This window comes from Macrobrachium nipponense, chromosome 8 (genome assembly GCF_015104395.2).
Source record: "Macrobrachium nipponense isolate FS-2020 chromosome 8, ASM1510439v2, whole genome shotgun sequence".
NCBI lineage: Eukaryota > Metazoa > Arthropoda > Malacostraca > Decapoda > Palaemonidae > Macrobrachium > Macrobrachium nipponense.
Genome location: NC_087203.1, coordinates 96,298,947 through 96,316,446, shown reverse-complemented (window position 1 = coordinate 96,316,446; position 17,500 = coordinate 96,298,947).

The window sequence follows — 17,500 nt, the reverse complement described above, 5'->3', positions numbered from 1 at the left end:
CATTATCTAAAATCATCCACAGGCTTCTTTTATTTTATTTTATTTTATGTTTTTTTTACAAAACCTATCAAAGGCAAATTCAACAGAAACTTGCAGTTCCCAATAGAATACCTAATTGCTTTACTAATAGACAAATCAAAAGGGAATTTTATTTGAAAAAAAAGGCATTTCATCATGCCATTGTAAAAATAAACATAATCTTTCTCTCATTTAAAAATGATGAATGGCGTATTCGGTGTTTAAAGTCATAGTACTATGTCACCTGACAGGACAGTGATAGAGAACCGTTCTTCCCAACAGAGTAATACTTTGATCCGTAAATGATCTCTCTTGTATAATACTGCGAAATAGCGCTAGACTCGATCAACTAATAAAACCTAAATATAAAAAAGTTCACTTCATTGCTACTGATCAGCCAAATCAATTGGAACTATATACGGAATATAAAACATGAAATCGTAGAGGGAAAGTTGGATTCATTTACCTGTAATATTAGTACGGATAAAATTCCAATATTAAAAAGAGTATATGTGATGACGACAGTCAGCCGTTCAAATAACTTTAGAGATCATGGGTATGGAAGTGCTAGGGACACACGAAGGATAAGAAGGACTATAATAAATTACTTGAAAATAGCTTACCGCAATAGCTACATATGTCCCTGATTTGAAACGAGACGTTAACATTAAGTAGTAGGCGTCGAACAATACAGTACGAGCCAGATAATGTTCAGAGCCGGCTGGGAAGCACTACCGAACTATAGTAGATTCATCCGATGTCTAGGCCAGTCCCTTACGACTCTCCTGATTGGCTGTTGATAAGCCAGTCACAGGGCTGGAAACTCCCAATCTCTCGAGAGAGTTCACATAGGCAAGATGTATGTTCCACCTCTCTGAGGGATACGTCTTTCAAAAGCATCCGTCAGGAGAGGTGGAACATACTACATCCTGCCTATGTGAACGCTCTCGAGAGACAGAGTTTCCAGCCCTATGATTGGCTTATCAACAGCCAATCAGGAGCGTCGTAAGGGACTGCCCTAGACATCAGATGCACTGCTGATGTGAATCTACTATAGTACCATTTCTCCTTCCCCTGGCCCACAAGTCATTTGGAATTCACTTTTCCCCGTGATTTCGGACTAATGAAAGTGTATCGTGGTGTTACAGGAGTTCTTAATTTTCATATATGTTAATCACTGCTGTAATACTAACAAAACACGGTAATTAGGCATTATAACTACGTGATTACTACGCCAGAGCAAAGAACATGAAACATTCGTTTATATGGACTGTTTGGCTAGGTTTTCAACCATTCACTAGGAAACTGGTTGGAAATGGTGTCGACTTTATTTCAGAATCAGCTTAGGCTGGGCCAAGCTGGCCTATACTTGGTAAGAATATGTGATATAATTACTTTCAGATTATGTCTAATAAACGGTTTACGCATAGGATCTTAAGTGCTAAGCGTACTGACAATGATTACATGCAAACTTGTACTAGTATGAGGATTCATATACTTTTAACGTATGTTTAACCGCACTAGTTTAAAAGTGTAAAATTTGATCAAAATATTTATAAACAGACCCTCGGGGACATTCAATAAACGATATATAAATGTTTAACAGCATCGGTGGTAAATCCGAGAGAAATTCTCGCCACTGTGCTTTTACGAAGCACTATAAGATGAAATACTCCTGTAAAAATGTCGCTTCAAATACCTCGGAAGAGACAACGAACGAAATTAAATTTCGGGAGAACAAATGAAATGAAAAATACTTCTTTTCCATTGAGAGAGAGAGAGAGAGAGAGAGAGAGAGAGAGAGAGAGAGAGAGAGAGTCATACGAAAATGCCCAAATATTTTCACAATTCTAATAGACACAGAAGCATAACTAGTAAATTCCATTATCATTATCATAACGATAAAGACATTCTATACTCTGTTTTTTTCCATCTGTCCACCAGCGAGTGGTGTTGGCGTATGGTAACACTGCGTCCCGGGCTTTACATAGTTACATTCAGCTTACATTCAACAATATTAATAACCTTATTTCGAATATTAACGGTGTAATTCGCATACTGTAAATTATTAAAACACCTTTCAGTTGCAAATGTACACCCAGATATCCTTTTATTTACCTAAAACTTACACATAGCGTAACTATTTAAAGCCCGGGACGCAGTGTTACCATGCGTAAAACACCACAGGCGGATGGACAGATGGAATAAAACAGAGTATAACTAGGTCAGTGTGACCTATACAGGCTACACTGGTCATGCTGCAGGGAGGAGATACAGAAATCCTACCGGTCTTTCAAAAGGATTAGTGGCCTAAGGAAAGCTTTAATATGTTAGTGACATGACAGTTTGTAATCGCAGTCCATTTTCTATAAAACTGTCAGCAAATAGAAACTGGTTAGCTCAATATAGCAGAGGACTGGATATCGCTGCTCAGTTCGCAATGAATCTATTTAAATAAAGTCAAGAATTAAACTAAATATCGATTTATAGTTGCTGAAACGCTTAGTTGAATAAAATATCGAAAAATAAACGATGATCGTAAACAAAGTAATCTCTTGCAAAGGATAATCGATGAGCATCGTATTAATTTTGCCCTGGGAAAAAACCTTCTCTGTATATATAGTATGCTTTAATTCCGCTAAAACTCAAAGTGAAACACGGTATTTTAATTATTCGGAAAATGCAGAGGGATTCTGGCCGCAATTGCTTTATGTTACTTATAATTATTGACTGATCTCCTTATCCTGTCTTCATTATACAGTAAGTTATGTAGCCTAAATGTCAGCCTACATAGGCATGTTATCAGTTTATATTAATTCCTGTGCTCATTTAATTGGTAGTCTAATAAAAATAACCAAATACAGGACATAAAACTACGTAAATATGAAAATACAATAAAACAGCATAACGAGGCTGTGACTTTGGCTTTTAATAAAAATTTCAGTCAGTTAAATGGACATACTCTGATCGCTTCAAGTGTAATGCGAAAAATCGATGTGCTCTAGATTAAAATGATTAAAATGGGATCCAGTATATTAAGAGTTAATCGAATATTAAGAGGGCTGAACTCCATCACGACTTCGCTAGAGCTTATTCTGGGTGTATTTAGTTTATCCCGGGAATGGAATGGCGCCAAAACAATCTTTCCAATTTACCTACATAGTCCATCAGTTTTATAGCGTTTGTGTGTTTTATTCGGACTTCATGAATTCCAAATCATTACTCATCCTGGCGAGATTTACAAGTATTAAAAACCAAACCACGTGATGACAGTGCTCGTCCTTGTCAACAAAACAAAAACTCCTGAATACCTGCAATTAGTATTCTGGATTTATTCTGGCACTGGTTCTAAGTTCAGGAACTCGTGATTTGAATGAAGCGATGTTAGCTTAAAGAAAAACGCCCAACGTTACTAGAATTAAAATAGTTGCATTTACTCCCTTGTAGTATTCTTGACATCTTTCATCCAACATTCATTGCTTGTTTTGTCTAATTCGACGGCACTTAAAAATTCATCAACCGTACCTGACATTCTCCCTATTTTCATACCCGAATCATTCTCAAATAAGGACCAATTTTCAATCCACTCACGACCCTTCCCTTGTCGACAACTTTCCATATTTCCTTGCCTTTCTCCGATTTGCTTCAACTCGTGAAATTAAACTATTATGAGGACAAAAGACAAATTTTTCTCGGACTAGTGATACATTAGCTACATACCAACAATGTCTTCACTCATTCATAAAATCGGCGCAACTACAGTAGGCGGTCTACTTGAGTGTTTCTACGCTGTTTCGCCATGTTTAGCACTAGCCCCTCGGGGATCAAATGTCCCTAAGTGCAGTTGATCACATTCGATCCCCGAGGGAATAGTACTAAACACGTCGAAACATTTGATCCCCACCCCCAGGTAGACCGCTGACTATAGTAGTACCATATCATAAGTGTTGCCTAGTTTTCTAATTGCAGTTGTAGAGGTGGTGCAAACATCAATCATAACTACAACAATACAACATATTGTATGATTAAAATAACTCCGTAAGACTACTTCTTCGTGCTTCTTCAAGTGGTTAAAAGATATATAAAGGTACTCCATAATCATGGCCAGAACTAGAGGAGGACTGCAGTCAGAGGAGTCCAGTGACAACAGTCGTGGTCTAAATACATAAAGTATTACAATTAATAAAGTTTTCATTTCATTCGTCAGAGGTTTCTACCAAACTTATCCAACCTGTACGAAAGAAATACGAACGACAGACAGCAGATAAACGGAAAGTACAGTGTGAAAAACTTTACTATATTCTTTGAAAATATTTATGTGCGGAATCATATTGAATGCACCATAAAACATAATTCCTGCTGTCCAATGTTTATTCGCAAAAAAATGACTAGATTAACCCCATATTCACTGAGCTGATTAACAGCTCTCCTATGGCTGGCCCGCAGAATTAGATATTTTTACTTGGCTAGGAACCAATTGGTTACCTAGCAACGGGACCTACAGCTTATTGTGGGATCCGTACCACATTATACAGACAAATGAATATCTAATAAATTCCTCTGATTCCGCGTTGGGTGTGCGGGGAAGCGAACTCGGACTACCAAATCGGTAGGCGAGCACGTAACCCTCTCGTCCAACGAGGAACTACATCAGCAAGTGACTTAAGTAAAATGGATACGGTGGCTCTCAAAATGCTCATTTATAACGGAGGTAAACAGTATCGCTAATAAATATTAACTAAAAATACTTGCGTGCACTTGGAACTCACCCTCAATTTTTCTCCCCCAAATAAATCAATGCGTTAAAATCATTCTACAGCTTTACAACCTACGAGACAATTATCATGGTAAACTTATCAAAATATTGTACATATCAATTGATACTCAGCACTATAATAATTGGACTGATCTCCAGTCCTGGCCACTCACACTATCCGACAGACAATCAGGAAACGACAGACTCATGCCGAGTTGGGCCAGTCTATGATTAGGTCTAGCACGGGTTTGACGTGATCACAATTGATCAAGAGAAAAGTAGCAGCCACTGCCTTGTTCTAGATGAAGAGGAAAAACAAAAAAGAAAGTAAGCGAACAGTTTGACTGAAATATATACAAAGGACGAAGGAAAAAGAATTCTGTCTTCTAAAAGAGCTGGTTTAGTTTTTACTCCAGCAGTCCACCTTGGCGGATATAGATGAGGAATAGTGACTGATAAGCTTGGTAAATGAAAATATTAATGATATGATTCAATGGTAAATATAGTGTATATGATACTTGATGTTGGTGACAAAAATAAATAAAATTAAGTAAATAAAAAGCAACGGTGCCCCACTTTTGCGACCATAGGCTATAATGATGGTAAAATTGAAGTAATTTACCCTTGTTATTTACCTCCTCTCCAGTTTTTTTATGATCGTGTTCTTGTAGAAATAATCACTGTTCTCTGAATTAAACACATTATGTAGAACAATACCACCTCGTACCAGCTCAGTGATGCCCACCCATTCACCACCCTTTACAGCCGATGTCAAAATAACACTGGTTGTCTTCGGGAAATTCGGAACCTGGGCCTGCCAGCAATTCTGTTACAGATCCAATAACCATCCACTCTTACTGTGGACGATAACTACATAGTATATTATATAAATAAGTGTTCGGAGAGGAGGGAACGAGATCTCAATTGAACTATGAACTCTTGAGTTGTGTAACAGGTTGCCGAGGGTTGTGTACTTTGGTGTATTTATGCATTTACCCACAGATAATGATTAAGTTCATTACCAGTTTTTCACGTTGCGAAAGTATCCCCAAAGAGTTTGTCAAAGGACCTATCAATATTTTATACTTGAAATAAATTTCCAACAAGGTTGTGTCCGGATTATCACTCAATTGTTTGCAACAGCATTCCGCCACTATGGTAGCTAGGCATCGATGGTTATTTTTATATATTTTTTTTTAATTGAGTTCCAATATTAATTAAGATGAAAATTATGGTGGGGCACTTATGGAAGGGTACATTTGATTGGCCTGGGTTTGTTGTTTTCCCACCTCTGAAAATGTCGGTTCTTAAATTTAATGCACGAATGGACCAATTTCTGGGTGGGTAACAAGGGATTACTAGGCTACTTTGTGACTGACCACCGATTGGTGATGATTTTGAATCGGACCTGGTAAAATTAATCTGACGTATTCCTTGTTTGTTCAGAATAAACTTTTATCAATGGCGCAAGTCGATGAAATGAACCAGGATAATACCAAAGGACTGCAGTTATATCAGACTGTTGGGATTAATACAATTTATTAATTATTACACCGTTATTTTCTTAAGACTTGGCATATAGGTTAGGCCTAGTAGTGAACTTTGAGATTCAGTTATTTTTCTTGAATATTAAATCCCCGGAAATGAGTAATAAGAGAGAGACGGGTGTGTCTGTGCTTCTAAATTTGACTTTCAACATCCTGATTCCGTGTTCATAGGCCACCCCCCAAAACAACCCCTAAACCCCAACCTATATTTGGTCTGCGCTGACTGGTGATATGGTTACTTCACTGGCAAGTACAATGCTACCTTGTGTTTTAATTTTATTTTTCATTTCCTACACAAATTTCTTCCTTAGTATATTAGTATTACTCCTATTAGGGCTGCAGATACTACGGATTATTTGAGAGTTTTCCGTAGCCTTCTTTCCACAGTTTTGCCAAACTCAGCAAGTGGAGGGTAAAATTGCAGAAGAGTTACACGTCTTTTCGGTAAATTTTCATCATTAACGTACGTTTTAATGTGTGTTTTGAACGTTTCTCACATTTACTGGTATTAGAGACACTAGATTCCTTACATCCTATAATCATGAGGGCAACAATGGGAACACAAAACGAGTGAAATACAGGGGTGCACTCTAAACGAGGCTCCAAGACCTTATCTTGCTTGGTGAGCTTTGCTTCCCTGAACCCCCCATGTAACCTAACTCAGGGTACTGGTAATCAAAATAAATGCTAATATTTACTACAAGAAATTCATTTGTTAAAGTACATCTAAAAAAATGTACTTAGATGTCGTGTGTGAGTGATACACTAAACAATCACAATCTTAGTCTCGGTTACATCGACTTATCAAGAAGACTCCAACATGATGTTGATAGTTATCTGTTATTCGTACTATAATTTAAACATCACGAAACTGTGCTTTTCTGTTACTTGTGTAAAGAAATTTGAGTGTGTAAGGCTAGTCAAACGTGGAGAGAAAAAACTATTAACTCAAAATCATGAATTTGGAGACTGACGTTTATCACAAAAACCATAAATTATATGGAAAATAATTGGTCCATCATACTAATCTAATATTACAAATTACATTTTTGTTATTCACTTATATTTCTTTTTTTTGTGCAGGAGTGCTTTCTTTCTTGGAGTTTTTGGGCTGTTATCTTTACGCTCTTCATGCAGGGTTACGGTTTAACTGCAGTATAGTAATGTTAAAAAATAATAAGGAGCACTGTAAGGATGCAATAATACAGTACAGTATCATAATTAGCGGTGTGTTTTTAAAAGCGATACATACATACATACATACATACATACATACATACAGAGAGAGAGAGAGAGAGAGAGAGAGAGCGCAAATTGAAGGCGGTGCTATCAACCAGTAGACATCAGTCGATGCAAGGTGAAGGACAATCCTTTATTCCCATTATATGTATTTTTATTGTCGCGACGTTTCAAGACATAAAAGTCCCATTATCAAGCTTAAAATCACAAACTCGGAATACATATTAAAAGTTTAAAAAGTTTACAAATATAAAAAACAAATACAAGAGTAGGGAGGAGTCAATACCATAAAGTGCTGAAAGCACACACCGAGTGACAATTCGGGCCGGGTCAGCTTAGACTTGAACTCACGAGAGATACAGAGGTGTTGAGGAAGACTGGTGTTTAACTGCGGAACGAGTTGTTTAATGAAAGTGATTCTAAAATAGCTAAATGCTGTTCGTTAGGGGATTGGCCTATAATTTTTTAATCTTCGTAATTCAAGTCATGTTTACATTTCTTTGTATGCTCGCGTATACATGAAAACTCAGGATTAGTTAATTTGACACCTGTTCTATAACTAACGCCTCGATGAGAGTCTAATCTCACTTTGAGTAACCTCCGTGTGGAGCCGACGTACTTCCCTAGATTACATCTAGGGTAATTAAAAAGATATGCGACTCCTGAGGTCATCAGTGGATTGAGTTTCTCCTTGTGTTTAAACAGAGATCTGATATTCATTGGGTTGTAAGGTATTAGTTTTAATTCAATTGCAGGAAAAAAAAACTTTCTATTGACAGTTTCAATTCATGATAGAAATTTTTGTTATGAATAAATGGGACACTTGCAAACAATCGTAATTTTGGCACTGTTGGCATTTTAATTTTAGGATGGAAGATATTGTTCAAGAATTTTGTAACAGGTGTTTATAAAAAAAGTTTCGATGGAAAGCAATTGTCAGTGAAATATTGGTGGAGAGGTTATTTCATTGTGAAAATGATTCCAGTTAGACGTTATGTTAAAAGCCCTATGAAAGAGGTATACATGGAGTTTAGTTTAAAATTATAAAAACAGTTGCTATAAAAATTCGATCCAGGCCGGTAAGCGTTTCCTTTCTAAAAACCGTGGTGTTAAAATGATCATCATATCTAAAAACGGTTACATCCAAAAATGGCAGTTTATTTTCCTTTTTCATATTCAATTGTGAAATTAATGTTAGGATGTATTTCATTGGCATAATCAAGAAATTTGTCCAGCCTGATATTTATCTATGAACAATAAGAAGGTATCATCCACATACCTATTATAAAATAATGGATGGTAGGCCAAAGGGCAGTTGTCCAGTATGCGCTCCTCCAGGGAGCACATAAAAATGTTTGCAAAGGTGGGACCCAAAGGGGATCCCATCGCTATACCATCAACCTGAATGTAGGCTTTGCCATTAAAAACAAGGCTGTGTCCTGCACAGAGAGCTCGAGCAATTTTCTAAAATCCGTAAGGTTAAAGTTATTAAAAGTGGCATCTGGGTCAGTAAAATACGGCTACATAATTATCAATGGTTTTTCTTCTACCGGTTACATTTAGTAGTAAAAGAGACTCCAACATCCACATGCTAACCGCATAAATAAAGTCTGAATCCTGGGGTAAGATTTTTTCTTTAAAAATGTTCTGAATTCTTACAACTATAGATATTGGTAGTTAAAGGCGCTAGGAGAGGCACACGAAATTTGGCAATTTTGTAATTAGAAGTGGTATAGGAGGTGAGAATAGGCCTCATTGGTATACCTTCTTTATGGATTTTAAGTAACCCATACATCACCCCATATGAAGCACCTGTGCTATATAATGAAGTATAAGTATTTTCACTAATGATTTGCGAGTCTTTAAGGTATTTTAAAAAACGGTTGATTCAGTCTTCTATCTTAAAGATAGCAGAATATTGAGGTTCTCCTGTCTTTTTGAATTTAGATTCATCTCCCAATATATTTTCCATCTTTTGTATGTATTCGTTTTTATTTAATATTACAGTACCTTTTCCCTTGTCAGGTTTTGTTATTGTTAGGTCTTTTCGTTTCCCAAGTTCTTTAAGCATAGTCAAGTCGTTCTTAAAAAGAATGGAGTCCAACGAGCTGTTAAATTGCTAAATACATTTCTCAAAACATTTTGTGTTCATTATTTCCATTGAGATACTTTTTAAATAACGTTTTGATATTCGGTGTTTCCAGTCGAGAATTATACCTTTTCACTTTTAGCTTTCTGAAAAAAAACTGTGCCGACTTTGTTTGCCTGTTCCACACTTATTTTTCTGTCCGCCCTAGACCTTAAAAACCACTGAGGCTAGAGGGCTGTACAAGGGTAAGTTGATCAACCACCCTCCAATAATCAACCATACCAAATTGCAACCCTCTAACCTTAGTAGTTCTTTTTTTTTTTTTTTTTTTTTTTTTTTTTTTTTTACATAAGGTTAAAGTTAACTATAATCGTGCGCCTGGGAACGTTAAACACCAGGCCACTACCGGGCCGTGGTTAAAGTTTCATGGACCGTGGCTCATACAGCTTTATACCGAGAGGACAGAAAGATAGGTCTATTTTCGGTGGATCTGATTATACAATGTACGAAAAACTGCACTTTTTGCTTGTTTATTCATAAATATTAATTTTCCTTATTATTTCATTTAGTAGTTTCTCTTTCGTCTTGTCGAACATTTTCGGTCTCGTTATATTGTTGTCCCATATTTGTATATTCACTCTTTATTGCTTTACTGAACATCAGTTACGTCTTATTCCCCCATGGATCAGAACTGAGAATAAGTAAGAAATGAATATAAGTTAGAAGCGCCGTTTCCCTCATATAAACAAGCTAATAAACCACGAGAAGTTTACGTGAAAGTTTAACCTCCCGCTGGTGCAGCAATATCCAGAAACTTTCACTTTTTAATTACGGGAATGCAGAAGCCCTTGAACGCAGTTTATTCTCCTTCTTCTTCTTGTAATCTGCGTTCTTAAAAGTTTGCTTCATATTTTCTCGCACTTGACAACGGGGAACAGAATACCAGAAAAAAAAACTCTCTGAGAATACGGTCGCTTGGAAGATGGCATTCGGATTCCAAAAACCTTCTTGCAACACTAAAATTCGGTTTTTTTTATTCATATTTATGAAGGACTGGTCTCATTGTGACGCCTGCTGCCATTGGGCGTCTGTTCTTAATTTTTTATTCGTTACTTGATCCCTTTCATCATCAGTGCACCCCACGTGGCGCACTGAAGGCATTACTTGAAGTTCCTTGCAGCGCCCCTTCGGCCTCTAGCTGCAACCCCTTTCATTACTCCTACTGTACCTCCATTCATATTCTCTTTCTTCCGTCTTACTTTCCCCCATCTCCTAAAAATGGTTACAAAGTGCAAACTGTGACGTTTTCCTCCTGTTTCACCTTTAAAAAAACGTTTTTCATGTCCAATTTTTTTCCCTTCTGCGCTGAATGACCTCGTAGGTCACAGCGCTTGCTCTTTGGCCTAAATCTTACATTCCTTCCTTCCTCCCTTGATCCCTTTAAATAGGCAAATTGGAATCATCTTAATTTACGTTGAGTTCATTTAAATCTGATTTTTGTTTGCTTCTCTCACTTTGAGCACTAGAGACACGATGCTATTACTTTTTTATATATTTATTTCTTAAAGAATGCTTATACGAATATATTCGTGTTCTTATGGCCAAAATGTGATGTCATGTTTTGTGCCTTTGCATTTTGTTTATAATGAGAAAGTTTATAATTTGAACGTTTTTGCGTACTTTTATGGTTTCTTGGGTGACACCAATTTTTTTTTTTTTTTTCATAATTTCATATGATGTGAATGTATTTAGCATTTCTCTCTCTTTCGATATAATGTATGTTTGTAACTGTTTAGGTATACTCACACATACTTGCATACACAAAGATACACGTACACATGCACGAGCGTAAAGCTGTTTTTTTTTTTTCTTTAAATATCATGGATCACTTGAAAAATCCCAGCAGACCTTTTTAAATTGAAAATGTCATTCAAGAGTCAAATAACTGATCCTCCGATAACTCGGTGGTCTGATGTCACCGAATCGTTGAATAAACGCACTGGAAACGTTTGATTTCATCCCTACACTTTCATCTTGCTCTTCTGTAGCCTTTCAGTATAGATAAGAAATCCCATTCGAGATCAGCTTTGTGTTAGTGGTTACTCAATTTTCTGCTACCATCCACCAAACTCGATTTTCAAAGTTTAATTTCCTTCATTAAAGACATTTAAACGACTTGAAAGAAAAATAATTTTCTGGTCTGTGGTTCTACATACTTCTGTTTTTTGTTTTGTTCGTAAATGACTTGTTTAATTATCTTTTAATGTGAGCATGGCAGCGACTGCTGTTCGACAGGTCTCAACTTGAATCACTTGAGCTTGATTTTGCCTTTCTCGTCCTATTTTACTGTACTAAAGTGAAGTATGATTGTTGTATACAAATCAGAGAATACAAGGTAGAAACTATTCGGGTAAAATAGTTGCATAGTATGATTATGTGGAGTAAGAATGGTCGTGAAGGTGGGAGATGAAGAATAAAAAAAAAAAATGGTAAAACGCTGAACAATTGTACAATGGCTGATTAGGGTGTTTTGAGGTAGTTTGGGCTAATGAATGGAATTAAGACGATGCTTTGGTGAAAAATATTCAGACATTTAGAAGGAATTGAGGGAAACAGAGTACGTGTTCGTTGGACGTAACGGGAGAAGTTTTGGAACTTCACGGGCCTTTTACGTAGGCTGTCTAGGAATCCACTATAATTGCGTCGCTATCGAAAATTGGTGGGTGGCAGAGCTTATTAAAAAGTACGAACAAGCGGCTGATGAACTTTAGGTTAAACATTGGACTTGAGGGAAACCGTGCCTTTTTACAATTAGTTTCTGAGCTTTCCTTTTCGTGCCTTTGCTTCATGATCTTAATACATTACGACCAGGGAAATATATTATCATTGACCTTTTTTTAAGTAAGATGTATGATTTTTTCTATTTTCGTATAACAGGCTTGCGTAGCGTTTCCATTCATTAGTGATGACTAAATGAAAAGTTTAACGTATTTTAATAATTATTCATTGACATGGTACAATAAGTTGTTGGATGTGCTGCTAATAGTATGATAACATCAGTGGTAAATTTTTGTGAAAATTTTGTATCAACCGTTAAGTAACAACTAGTCCTTGAATTATAATGTAGATATTAGTTACGAGTATGTATATTTGGGTATAAAAGAATATAAAAAAACATTGCATATTCACTGGTGTATGAAGAATTTCTTATCTCGGAGTGTATAATGATCAATGTAAATAAATTATGTCTTAGCCATGAACGTACATTCAGTTATATTCCATATAATGCTTATTTTGAAGAATTATGTTATCATGAAAAGTCAAAATCTCCTTTTACTTATTTTTGTCTTTTAGACTTTTGGTTTAATTAGCGAATTCCAACCTTCTCTTTGAATTTGTAATCAACGTAATTGGCAGTGCCCGTGAAGGTCTTGTACGTCGGGATAGGGTGCTCATATCAAATACAATTCACTCGGTAGTTTCAATTTCTTCCAGTTGTTAAAGTGGTTTGATTTGTTAATAGGATATTATATAGATATATATATAATATATATAATAATAATAATATATATAATAGTAATATATTATTATACTATATATTATATATATATGTGTGTGTGTGTGTGTGTGTGTGTGTGTGTGTATGCGCGTGCGTTGCCTAAACAAATCGTGATAAATGTATTTAGTCATGTTACTGCATTAAAAATACATTACATGCTTGTCATGTCCTCATTTATACAGCATGAATCTACATTTTAATGTAACTTTATACATTTATTCATACATTCTGTCTATCTCACCCCCATCAATTAACCAATGACCTTTCGTCCGACGCTTTATCAACCATGAGTCTCGCTTGATATCAAGAATGGTGTAATTGAGGGTAATTGAGTCATAGGTTGGTTAACTTAATGTGTTAACTGTTTCTGTATATGTTAACCTGTATAAAACTACCGAGATGCATATTTGTCTGTCCAGTCGCACTTTTTCTGTCCGCCCTCAGATATTAAAAACTGCTGAGGCTAGAGGGTTGCAAGTTGGTATGATCGATCATCCACCCTCCAATCATCAAACATACCAAATTGCAGCCCGCTAGCCATCAGTAGTTTTTTTAATTTGAGGTTAAAGTTAGCCATAATCGTGCGCCTGGCACCACTATATGTGCCTACAACACAGGCCACCATCGGGCCGTGGTTAAGAGCTTCATACAGCATTATACGCCATACAGATAACTCGACTGCGCCGAAGAAACTTCGGCGCATTTTTTTACTTGTTTTCTTTCTGGTTCCGAGTCGACTTGGCCAACTGCTGTGAATTTATGACTGGCTGATGAAGCACTGTCGCCCTTGGCATCGGTGGCCGCCGCTTGGCTTGATGGCGTTGTATAGCTCTCAAGTTTCGACGCTAAGTCTGAGTTTCCTGATAAATGCCTTGATTAAGTTTCGTGTTGTCGAAGTCTACTGATTATTCCGTTTTTAGTTATTTTTACGTCCGAGGTTTACTGCGTGCTGCTGTTTTGATTGCTAAACAGACACTGTCCGTCCGTTCGTGTGTCTGTCCGGCCCTCTTATATGTCCATCCGTCCCCTGAGTTGAAGTTTTATTAAAGGCTTCAAATTTCATACACATCGTCCAAGCGGGATACGGATTCCAAATTGTTTGTGGTGCATTTAAGAGCCGGGGTTTAGGTCATACCGAAGAAGCCAAAAATCAGATAAGATTTTAACTTTTTCCATGTACGAGAAAGTCTTCATACTTGGCATGGTTACCACACTAATTCTTTTTTTTTTTTTTTTTTTTTTTTTTTTTTTTTTTTTTTTTGAGCCAGCCTGTTTTCAATAAGGCGATAGACTTAGATTCCTCATTACTCCCGGTAGTGTATACTCAGATAATATCTTATAGACAATTAAGTAGTTTATAAACGCATGGGAATTCCAAAAAAATACAGAAAAATCATATTCATATAAATTTGAATGAAATGCTAATATAATACATTGCCTACATCTGCGGTCTTCCATTTTTTTTATAGTATGACTGAAAAATTCTTTGTTTCTTGTTTTAGTATAGTTGCTTGGAAGTTTATAACCCTATAATGCCAAATAATTACATTTTATAGGCAATGGATTTTTCAGATAAAGAAGTGCGATCTAATTGAAAATTTTCGTCAGTTAAATGCTCTCTCTCTCTCTCTCTCTCTCTCTCTTCTCTCTCCGTCTGCTGTTCCAGCACAACATATCAGAGGTTCCGGCATGCGTTTGGCTCTTACCTTTCGCAAAAGTACACAACTGATTACTTCGTTAATTCGAAAACTCATTCAGCAATTGCCCGCAGAAGGCTTCATTTGGGTGCATGATTCCGGATAAGATTTTAATGCTGGGGTTAACTGAATTTGAAAATGGCCATGTTTACATGCTTCGCAATGTACACAAGAAGTAAGGCAATTACGCTTCTTAAATGATAAGGATATGTTTATTCCCTTCGTATACAATGTTGTTTTTCTGATTTTACGAGGAGCCAGATAAAAGAGTTCTGATGCATATCATGGCATTTAATATACTCCTGGCTGTCTTATGTGTGGTTTATTTTCGCTTACTCGGGGAGTAATCCTACAAACTACTTTGTTGTTTTTGTTGTTGTGGGGGGGTTAGGAAAGACCCATTGAAGAGCCTGAAAAGGTCTGAAAAGGCATTTCGCGTTGAGTTAAAGATACAGAAATTTTAGGATAGGATATTTATGATCTATGTATTAGAATGAAAATGTAAAAATATATAATTTACACGTTAAACAGTACAGAAAAAATATTTTTAATAAAATATGCGTATTTACAGAAAAAAATTATTTCTAATAAAATATAGCATATTAGTTTTTAATTTTCGTTGGTGAAACAAGCTCTATTTGACGTAGATTTTGAGCACGATTTAATTTCCGTTAAAGGTTAGGAATATAATATTTACTATTTATGTGTGAAGGGAAATTCTTGCACATGTCACCGAGTAAGAGGTCGGATCACGCCTTGTTCCTTCTTATTCCAAAACATGTGTCTCTGCTTTTACACGTGAGAGTTTAAAGTTACTTTGTAATGAGTGTATCCTGTCATGTAGTTGTATATCTTGGAAAAATGCAGACTGTGCTACATTTAGAATGGTAATTAAAAAGGACATCGATATTAAATTTTCAGTTATTACATGAAAATAAGACCTACTGGGACAGGAAAAAAGAGAGCAGAAATAATGTCTTGCAATGTGGTCATCTCGGCTAATTTACCTTTGGTATTTTTCTAATTAATGCTTTTTATATTAATTTAATTACTTTATATTGATTGTTGTGTAATATATAATTGTATCTCAAAGAAGAGGATAGATAATATCTCACATTTGCACTTATGAGAGAGAGAGAGAGAGAGAGAGAGAGAGAGAGAGAGAGAGAGAGAGAAATGTTTGACCACATGTCTTTTCGGTTCCCTTTTGTTTTATGTATTGTTTTTAACGACGATCTTTGGCCCACCTCGTTTATCTGAACAAAAGAGGAGATTGAATGCTTCCTGTTTTTTCCCGGTACTATGGATAGAGAGAGAGAAGAGAGAGAGAGAGAGAGAGAGAGAGAGAGAGAGAGAGAGAGAGAGAGTTCCTTTGGGCGTCACTCCATTGATATTTAGTTACGATTTACTCTCTTTTCTCATTTAAATGAGCTACACGGTAAAGACAAGGGTTATAAAACAAGTTATTCAAAACGAGCTTAAAGTAATAAGTCCTCGATAACCATTTCACTAAAAGAAATATAAAGCGAAAGATCTCTAGGTGTCGCGTGGGGTTATATAATCGAATGCCAAACAACCTGTAGTCTTAGAGGAAACGTTTGATAATTAATGAACTGAAAAAGATAAATGTCAGTGCTAAGGAAGAATAGCTGATGTCAAAAGAGAGAGGTACGTGCCCCAAAACCAAAAGAAAAAACTATAAATGACAAAGATAAATGACAGATCAGAATGAGAATATAGAATTCGGTCCAAAGGTCAAACGCTGGGAACTATGAGGTCATTCAGCGTTGAATGGGAAGCTGAGAGAAAAGGTTTGGAAGGTGTAACAGGAAGAAAACTTTGCAGTTGCACTATGAATCACTCGTCAGAGGAGGTCGGGTGGAAAGTTAAGATGGAAAAAATAGAATATGAACGGAGATACAGTAAAAAGAATTAGAGGTGTTGCAGCAAGGGGTCGAAGGGATACTGCAAAGAACCTCAAGTAATGCCTACAGTATATCGCATGAGGTGCACTGACGGCACTACCCCCTAACGGAGTAGAGAGAATGACGATAAAGATTTTTAAATCAGATTATAGGTTTTAAGAAACATAAACTAAAGCCTGAACGAACCTGGGATTAAAGGTCAAAGGACCTGAATAATAAAAAAACGGAAACAAATGTGTTTTTTTCGAAAGGCGATTGTTTTCTCTCTTGCATAATTGTTCCATGGATGTTTTCATCGCCTGATGTCCTTTTTATGGAGGGTTTTCATTAAGCCAACGCTTTCCTAAGCTGTTCCCCGAATTGCCTAACACGTGGTCATTGAATATGAATCCAGTGGTGTCATGCTGCCATTTTATTTCACTATTTTCTATTGCAAAATGTTATTTTGAAAGATTTTTCCCTTTGTTGTGTTGAGTTAGATTTATAAATGTTTAAAGATGCCGAAGAAAATCATATGAAACTTCACTTCAGAATTCTTGGGTTCTGTCTAAATACTCCTTTACCTTGTTAGTTCGCCTGAGCTAAAGGATGGGTTCAATTTTTTTTAATTGTCAGTCGTATATATGTTTGTGCGTGCGTACAGATTGTTTGTTTGTATGGTGTTTTTACG